This window comes from Trematomus bernacchii, unplaced genomic scaffold (genome assembly GCF_902827165.1).
Source record: "Trematomus bernacchii unplaced genomic scaffold, fTreBer1.1, whole genome shotgun sequence".
In the NCBI taxonomy this organism is placed as follows: domain Eukaryota; kingdom Metazoa; phylum Chordata; class Actinopteri; order Perciformes; family Nototheniidae; genus Trematomus; species Trematomus bernacchii.
Window position 1 is genome coordinate 7,501 of NW_022988121.1, and position 10,622 is coordinate 18,122.

Below are 10,622 nucleotides of genomic sequence, written 5' to 3' on the forward strand. Positions count from 1 at the left end.
AAGTTGAAAAAGGTTGGGAACATCTGAGACTAAATACAGACAGAAACATGTGGTTTTTATTCTTTATTTCTGTCGTTAAAGAGCAGTTTTCTCTCAGCGATGACATCCCTCTACGCTGAGGACTGTCTTCTACTTTAACATCTCATTTATTCCATCCTCTGCCGACCGTCAGCTCATCTCATTGACCTCATCCTCAGGGCCCAGTAGTTCAAAACTTGTAATCCGGACAAGGATTTGTTTTGGTCCGGACAAACTTCAAATAGCTTCTATAGAGCAAAGTCTACATTTCCTCCAGTCTGCCTTAATATCAACTGAAGTTGGTATTAAATGCAGAACAATCCAAAGTGATGATATTTTCGAATGGCAAAAAGTGACCATCTATTCTACCCAAGATGTGTACTGCTCAAGGGACTGCCATTGAGAGGGTCACTACTTACACATATCTGGGATTTCTTATTGAACAGAACTTGTCTTTCAAGTTACACACGGAAAATGTTGTTTCAAAGCTGTTGTAGCAAACACTGTGGATGGTGGCTTAAAGCCCCCCTCCGCTACGCGCCGTTCGTTAGATGAGGCTGGTTATATTTAATAAAGAAGAAATTCAAAACACCGGAATAAAGGTTATAACAATAATCTGATTTTACTGGTAAGAAACAAAACACGTATACAAGTTTACAGAGTACTCCGGACTTCAGGTTTCCACTGCCGTGCGATACAGGTATCGGGACCAGGCAGTCAGAAAACAGGAAGCATTTTACATGAATAAACAACAGTATTCATATCCATATTTTGGGGCAGAGATGTGTTGACTTCTTCCTTCGCATTTTACTCCGAAGCGAATCAGAGAGTCCGTGGGGAGGAGCTGTGTGAGCTGCTCACTCCCCCAGGTGTTTTTACTGGTTGGATTCACTTCTGGTCAGGTCCAATACAGCGAATCAGAGTTCTGAGAAAAAATATGTTTTCTTCTGAGCAGAGCGTGAGATTCGGAAGTACACAAGGACAGAGTCAATCTTATCTCTGCACCTATATTCACTCCTTTACTTTCCCAAGGAATATTTCACACAAACTATTCTTTCCCAGACAACCAAACATTGTACACAGATATATTGATGCCCAGAAAGAACCTTGAAAAGAATATGTGTGTGTACTGGTGGGAGGAGGTGTATGTGTGTGTAACAGGATCTCTGGGTCAGTGAGTTGTAAGTGAGAAGACAATATATATGGGATTACTTAAAACAGTTCAAACAATACATGTTCACTAAAATACAATTCAAAATAATACATGTTTACTTCAATACAGTTTAGAACCATATCTGTTTACTTTAATCCCTCTTTTGATCTCACCTCACGAGATCAACATATACACAGCATTTGAAACATAACCACTGTCATTCTTTTCTACTGTGTCTGTCCCAACATTTATATAAATCCATCAGAAGCTGGGATTTAGAGCACTTTAAACCTTTAGGAACAGTCCACCATAACAACTTCTTATGACAGTGGAGGGAGACCAAAATATGTTTTAAAAAGTTCGTCCTTGTCGGCTGAGTCATCGTACTCTTCCCCCTCCGACGCGTAAGCCAACAAGGGCATTTGGTACGAAGGGGAAGGGGCAGCTTTTCCCTCAATGGTGGAACTGATGAGTCTAACACACAATGAGCGGATACAAGGCACACAACAACAACCACATGTCACTAAAATGGCAATAAAAGTAGCCACAGAAATTAGAAGACTGTTGGGGTGAGGCAGACATATTTAGCGAGACCTGAGTATGATTTGTCAGAGTTGGAACATGGGGCGATTGCGCACAAGTCTATGTCCACTATTCCGTCGCTACCTTCTTGGAGAGTGAAGGTTCTTTTTGGGGACATAAGGCTCGCTACTCTAGTCCCTCTTTTGGTCCTTACTATCTCTTCCTCTGGGGCGGGAGTTGGAGAAAGCACATAATTAGTTTTACAGACAATGAAAATTATCGTTACCATAATGGTAAGTAGGAGGCCCAGGCCTGCTACCATTCTCCAGTGCCCGTACATAATTATGCTGTTAGCTCCAATTCTTCTGGTATCTTTAAACCGTATATTACCAATGGTCAATGCGATCGTACCTTGGTTCCCCAGAATACAAAACCCTCTTGAGTACGAGGAGTATTTAAATAGACATCTACCCTCGTCCAGATGTTGAGTAATGATAAAAGGGCCTATTTGGAAAGTAAAACAGGAGTTACTCCCAACTTGGTTAGTGATTGATTTTAAGCGATAGGTTTTTAATGGTAAATGCGGGTCCCCACATATATCAGTAGTCTTCCACCAACTGATCCAAGTTAGCAGGGGTGAGGGAGCTACCCGGGTTTTATTATCTATCTCACGGAGGTTTTCTAAGCGCCTCTGAAAGGTACTCGTGTTGCTCGGAGTCTGAAGAGAGATTCCTGTGTCTGCCCCAAAAGAACCCTTCAACATTTCCTGGAACCTTTAACACATAGTTCTGTAGAATAAAAATAAACAAATCCCTTAAACAATGGGCAAAAAATATACAAATCCCTTAAATAATGGGATATAAAAGCAAAGTTCAAAGTTCCTCAAAAAATGGATTGTTAAAACAAAGTTCCACACCGGCTATATCAACCTGTTTCAGCGGGAAGTGGAGTTCCCTGTGCCGTCTTGGTTTGCCGTGTCTTTGTCCCCCCAGCCCGCTGACGGCGGCTTCTGGGCTGCCTGCTAGAGAGATGTCTTCCGGATTCTCCTCCTCCGGTCCGCTGATGGCGGCTTCCGGGTCGATGCTGGAGAGATGTCCCGATCCTCCTCCTCCGGTCCGCTGATGGCGCCTCCTGGGTCGACTGCTGGAGAGATGTCCTCCCGATCCTCCTCCTCCGGCCCGCTGATGGCGGCTTCCGGGTCGATGCTGGAGAGATGTCCCGATCCTCCTCCTCCGGTCCGCTGATGGCGGCTTCCGGGTCGATGCTGGAGAGATGTCTTCCCGATCCTCCTCCTCCGGTCCGCTGATGGCGCCTCCTGGGTCGACTTCCTTGACGAGGGCCAGATCTGTCCTGATGTCGTCTAGGGTCCTCGCAGGTGTTTCCCGACCGCACACTGGCTCCAGTGGTACCAGTTGTCTCCCTTTCCTTCTAGGCGGACGGCATGGGAGGTCCTTTGGGTCACTCGGTAGGGGCCGGAAAACCTGGGGTTGAGCCACTTAGGCCTGATGACTTTCAGCCAGACGAACTCTGCTGTGTTGGCCTCGTGTTTCTCGGGTCCCCCTTTGGCGTCAGCAACCTGTGTGGAGAAGTCTCATCCCAAGCCCTTAAGTTGCTGGAAATATGGTTTTGAACTCATCTCTTCTACTTCTTTAGTGTTTATTGGCGGTTGGCAAACCAACTTGTAGGTGCATTACCGCCACCAACTAGACTGGAGTGTGGACAAGAGACTATGCAGAAAACAATAAACAAAAGAAATAAAACAAAACAAAACAAAAAACAAACAAACAAACAAAACAAAACAAAAAAGAACCAAAACTAGATTATTTTAAATGTATCAATTTCTCTTAAAAACGTAATAATCTCACATACATATTGCCTGATGTTTTTTCCTAACAGTCCTGATAGCGACAAGTCATGGAATTTTGCTTTCTTCAGTGTCTGGAAAAGCACATCTCTTTGAGTACTATATTTCTTGCAAAGCAGTAAAGAGCCTGCTTCCTGTGCTTCTTTAAGAGTGTCATCTGTTACGGCGGGCAGCAAGTCAGTGGACTTCATGACGAGCATTTGGAACTGTCAACTCTGTCCAGTGTGATACTTATGTACATCAGTATTGACCTATATCCCCCCTTTTTCTGAAATAGAATGCCGTTAACGGTGTTCTCATTTTCAGAAATATCGAGCCTTGTATATCAGTTATTAAATATCAGTTATATATTATATATTATTATTACTTATATATCAGTCATTAAATATCAGCTTTCTTCCGGTCCCCCAGTTTGATCCCACTAACGATCAATCTCTCTGTCTGCCCCCACTGTTCTTCTCGTTCAAATTCTAAATATAATATAATATACAATATGTCCAGCAGATGGAGCCAAACCTTAATTTATCATTAGTCTCTGTTTGTTTTGTGCCACACCCTGTTGGCCACCAGATGGTAGCACCTGATCAGGAATGAGCTTCACTTCAGCCACAAATACTTGAGACTCCCTTTTTTTTGATTCCACTGAAAATCAATCTCTCAGTCTGTTCCCATTGCTCGCGGAAGCTTCCGGAAATTGGAACGCCTAAATCACTATTTTCAAACTCTCCTTCCATGATTGACTTAGTTTCTATTATCTGACTAGGTTGATATGTGTTCGCTTGTATTTAGTTAATATACTGGACAATTCTTGTCTTAACTCTTAACGTCCTTATTGTATTTATTGGAATGCCCTGTCCGAAATGTAAAGTTGTCCAGCGTGAAGCAATGCAGAATATTGTTACACACCCTGTTCGCCACCAGAGGGCAGCACCTGACCACGAATGAGCTTCCCCTGCTTGGTGCAGAGTTTGCCTCCACACAACTCTAGTTCTGCTATTTTCTCTCAATTATTACACAGATTTGACGTAAAAAATCACACAGAGTTTATTCCCTTATACAGACTTCGTACTATCTGAATTCTATCTCCGTGTACTACTTCTTTTCTAAGTATGTACTGTGTACAGAGTGGTGTTCTTAAATTATGTTTGCAGTTTTACATACATTTATCCCCATACAGTCAGGCAGATTTTTATTGTGCGATGTATATTTCAACAGATAGCGTGACTTCCTGAAGCAAGCTTCTACAACCCCCTTACGGCGGCTGCGGATTCAGGCAAGGAGTCGGAATCCAGTCAACAAAATCTCTTTATCGTCACGTTTAATGAGCCTGATTAACCCCACAGCAAGAGTTGTGATGAGATTCGGTCGTTCCAAATGGTTAGTTGGAAGTCGCGTATCCCTCCTCTCGTATCACCCACATATAACAATTCTAGCAATTTTCAAAGAGGGATTGCCCACTCGATTGTTATTCAATAGGAAGTTCTTTATAACAACCTTTTAGCCACGAGGCAACCGCATAATCTTTACTTGATTTGCGGGGATTTTAACCCATCTGTTTTTTACGTCCTCGCAGTCTTCATTAAAGCACTAACAAGACAACCGTATAATCTTTACTTGATTTACGGGGATTTTAACCCATCTGTTTTTTACGTACTTGCAGTCTTTCTTTAGTGAGTTAAGGCACAGGACTTAGCTACCCGCCTCTTACAAACACTTTGTGCCTTAGGTACAGGAATGCTCTACCTGACTCTAAGCACTTTCCCAACTAGAATATGTATTGTATTTCCTACCGTGACTAAGAACTCTGAGAACGCCGCTGACAACTCTAACATTTTGTAGTATAATCAATCACAGATTTTTGGTAGTCAAAACAGGTGTCTGCTCACCTTTTGTATATGGCGCCTTGGTTTAGTTGTCAGCGGTGTCGAGGTGTCCTCCCCTGGACTGAATTCCGTCCGCTGGCTGTCGGTGTTCCTTTCTAGAGATCAGCACTCATCACGTCGGGGTCACCATAATTGTTGTAGCAAACACTGTGGATGGTGGCTTAAAGCCCACCTCCGCTACGCACCGTTCGTTAGATGAGGCTGGTTCTATTTAATAAAGAAGAAATTCAAAACACCGGAATAAAGGTTATAACAATAATCTGATTTTACTGGTAAGAAACAAAACACGTATACAAGTTTACAGAGTACTCCGGACTTCAGGTTTCCACTGCTGTGCGATACAGGTATCGGGACCAGCCAGTCAGAAAACAGGAAGCATTTTACATGCAAAAACAACAGTATTCATATCCATATTTTGGGGCGGAGATGTGTCGATTCTTCCTTCCCATTTTACTCCGAAGCGAATCAGAGAGTCCGTGGGGAGGAGCTGTGTGAGCTGCTCACTCCCCCAGGTGTTTCTACTGGTTGGATTCACTTCTGGTCGGGTCCAATACAGCGAATCAGAGTTCTGGGAAAAAGTATTTTTCTTCTGAGCAGAGCGTGAGATTCGGAAGTACACAAGGACAGAGTCAATCTTATCTCTGCACCGATATTCACTCCTTTACTTTCCCAAGGAATATTTCACACAAACTATTCTTTCCCAGACAACCAAACATTGTACACAGATATATTGATGCCCAGAAAGAACCTTGAAAAGAATATGTGTGTGTGCTGGTGGGAGGAGGTGTATGTGTGTGTAACAGGATCTCTGGGTCAGTGAGTTGTAAGTGAGAAGACAATATATATGGGATTACTTAAAACAGTTCAAACAATACATGTTCACTAAAATACAATTCAAAATAATACATGTTTACTTCAATACAGTTTAGAACCATATCTGTTTACTTTAAAGCTAAAAATAAAATGAGGTTTCTTTTACAGAAATAAATCCTGTTTCTCTTTCCAGACAAGGAAACATTTGATATCTGCAACGTTTGTACCTGTATTAGATGATGGTGACCTGCTATACATGAATGCCTCTGACCAGTGCCTAAAGAGCTTGGATACTGTGTACCATTGTGCCTTACCATTTATTACTGGATGTGGATATCGAGTACACCATTGCGCTTTATATGCTGCTGCTAATTGGCCGTCTGTGTCTGCTCGCAGACTTTCCCATTGGTTGGGTTTTATTTATAAATCTCTGCTTGGGTTGGTTTCCTCCTACATTTGTACATATATGTGTCAAAGAGAAAGTCTATATGGCCTGCGCTCCCAAGATGTTATTCAGATGCTGGTTCCTACAGTGAGAACAAAACTGGGTGAAACAGCTTTTCAATGTGCTGCCCCCACAGCCTGGAACAATGTGCTGCCCCCACAGCCTGGAACAATGTGCTGCCCCACAGCCTGGAACAATGTGCTGCCCCCACAGCCTGGAACAATGTGCTGCCCCCACAGCCTGGAACAATGTGCTGCCCCCACAGCCTGGAACAATGTGCTGCCCCCACAGCCTGGAACAATGTGCTGCCCCCACAGCCTGGAACAATGTGCTGCCCCCACAGCCTGGAACAGTGTGCTGCCCCCACAGCCTGGAACAATGTGCTGCCCCCACAGCCTGGAACAATGTGCTGCCCCCACAGCCTGGAACAATGTGCTGCCCCCACAGCCTGGAACAGTGTGCTGCCCCCACAGCCTGGAACAATGTGCTGCCCCCACAGCCTGGAACAGTGTGCTGCCCCCACAGCCTGGAACAATGTGCTGCCCCCACAGCCTGGAACAGAAGGAGCTGAAACTCTCAGATGTAATCACTATGGGGGAATTCAGGTCCATCTTGAAGGACAGAGAACACGACACCATTGATGTGAGTGCTCGTATATCCTAAAATCATTTTAAATTTTGCCAGTTGTTAATGATTTTTAATAGTTTCTTTTATTTAGCATATTGACTGGCTAATGTGCCATTTTCTTTGTTTTTTACAGCTGTATTTGTCTGCCTGTCTTGTCTGTGTTTTATCTGTTGTAACTTTGTTCATGCTGCCCTTCTTGGCCAGGTCGCTCTTGGAAAAGAGATTTTAATCTCAATGAGTCTTTTTACCTGGTTAAATAAAGGATATATATTAGTAATCCCTATCTGATCAGATCAGATTTGGATTTTGGGTAGTTCAAAACCAAAAAACAGGATAAGGATCACTTTGATATCGATCAGATCAGGAAATCAAATCCAAGCTTTAATCTGGATCAAATCTTCAAAACGGGTAGTTCAAACCGACAACAGGATTGGGATCAGTTTGATCCCAAAAAACTGGATTATCCTGATCCCACCAGAGGGGTGGGTCTCCAGTGGATTACCCTGATCCCACCAGAGGGGTGGGTCTCCAGTGGATTATCCTGATCCCACCAGAGGGGTGGGTCTCCAGTGGATTACCAGAGCAAAATGTGCTGTACAATTTATTTTAAAATATGTTTCAATATAAATAAGATGGCAAAGTTTGTTAACTGAAATAATACACCATGTTTAGCCTTCATGGGAAATACATTTGATTTTTCATGTTTTGGTCATTTTGTTGATGACAATGTTTATGCTCATAAAATTATCACAATAAAGATTGTCAATCACAAATGTAATTTAGATTAAAGAAAAAATATCTTCATCAAAAAAACAGTCCATCTGTAATCACCTTTCAAGAGTAAGTGCAGACAATAGATGTCTCTGCAATGTGGTCTCTTGTCTTGCTTGTATTATTTTTCATATCCACTAGATGGAGATCGGTCGGATTAAAGCACTGATATTCAGGATCTAGTCATCTTGAAAAGTCGTAATCTGGATCAGGGTGATCCTGAACTGCTTTGAACTACAGGGACAACATCTGAACTCCTGGGCCCTGATGATCACTCTGTGTTCCATTGATCTCATCCTCAGGGGATCACTCTGTGTTCCATTGATCTCATCCTCAGGGGATCACTCTGTGTTCCATTGATCTCATCCTCAGGTGATCACTCTGTGTTCCATTGATCTCATCCTCAGGGGATCACTCTGTGTTCCATTGATCTCATCCTCAGGGGATCACTCTGTGTTCCATTGATCTCATCCTCAGGTGATCACTCTGTGTTCCATTGATCTCATCCTCAGGGGATCACTCTGTGTTCCATTGATCTCATCCTCAGGTGATCACTCTGTGTTCCATTGATCTCATCCTCAGGGGATCACTCTGTGTTCCATTGATCTCATCCTCAGGGGATCACTCTGTGTTCCATTGATCTCATCCTCAGGGGATCACTCTGTGTTCCATTGATCTCATCCTCAGGGGATCACTCTGTGTTCACACACACACACACACACACACACACACACACACACACAGACACAGACACACACACACACACACACACACACAGACAGACAGACAGACACACACACACACACACAGACAGACACAGACAGACACACACACACACACCCACACAGACACAGACAGAGACACACACACACACACACACAAACACACACACACACACACACACACAGTATATATCGTTTCTCTGTACATGCTGGATCATAAACACACCAGCTTGGTTTCGTGAAATCAGATCGTCCGATTCTTAATTTATCGTAACGTGAGTTTGGTTCAGAGAATCATGAAGTGAAGTTAACTGAGTGTTAAATGCTACAGACACACTTTTCCTATAAATCTTTTATAACCCTTGGTGAATAAAAAGAGACGCAGACTTTATTGGACAGTCATTTATTCTAGTCGCTAAAACCATAGAAGATGTTTCCTCAATAATCATATTTGTATCAACAGAACACAAGCCGTAACAAATCCTAAATAATAATAATAACGTCTTCCCTCTGAACGCATGCACGCTTTAGGAAAATATCGGGAACGTAAGACAACCTCTCGTGGAAATATTAAAACAAACGTACGACATAAACAATCAGAAATGTACCTCAAACATATTTGTCCTCGTCGTCCTCTAAATTCAAAATGAGTCTCCAGAGACAATAAAAGAAGTTGCATAATGAAGCACTGATGCATGATGGGGGGAAAGGTTATTCAGGGGGCGGGCGTTTGCATTTTCAATGTCTTCTTAAAAAACAAACAAAGAAAGAAATCCCCAAGAAAACAGCGTCAAAATGTTTTCACTTTTGCATCAGCGCTGGATTTATCTCAGACGAACGATCGGCGCTGAAACCAGCTTTAAACCCAGGTGACACATCCGTACGTTCCTTATACTCCTCCAGGAGATGAAGGGAGTCACAGAAGTTGTTTAGGAAAGTCGCCTCCGTTTGGAAAATGTCCCTCTCTGCTTTCCGTACTCTGGATTTGACCGTTACAAAAAGAGTCAAACGTGTTGGTGTTTGTCCGCATGGCTTCTGACCTACACAGTTTCAGATAAAGCTCCTGAAGTCCCTTTCTAAAGTCTTGTTCCGACTTTCAGGACTTCAGGAAGGACGAGACAGAAGAAATAACACGGGAAGACATTAGTAAAACAAATGGAAACAGCCATTGAGGAGATGTTGTGAAACCCAACGAGGACACATCAGCTGACTTTTAGACGATTTCCTCGTGTTGACCAAGAGAAACACATCTCGGATATGAAGCATCTGGAACAAAGATATCAACCCAGTCTCACGGCATTTCTTGTTATAGTCACGAAATTAATTTAATCTATTGATTCGTGTTCACCAACACGATTTTCACCTTTTTTTCGTGTCACACAGAACGATTTTAAATGCAATGTATTTCTATTGGTAGTATGTTTCGTGCCTGCAACACGTCTTTTTGTCCGGTCGGGTCTTGGAAGACCAGAAGCTGTGTGGTTCATAAAAACATGTTCTTACTCAATATCTTACCCTAAGCCTAACCCTATCCCTTTTATTTTAAATTGTATAATGTCTGAGTTTTGTTGCCGTCAGTGAGGAAAAGAAATGTCTCAGAGCCTCAGAATACTGACATCTGTATTTGATGTCATCTTTTTTTCCTTCTAATTTGTTATTATTTGGTGCAGGCACGAAACATACTACCAATATAAATACATTGCTTCTAAAATCGTTCTGTGTCAGAATACTGAAATCTGTATTTTTTTAAATGTCTTTTTCCTTCTAATTTGTTATTATTTACATTGCTTTTAAAATCGTTCTG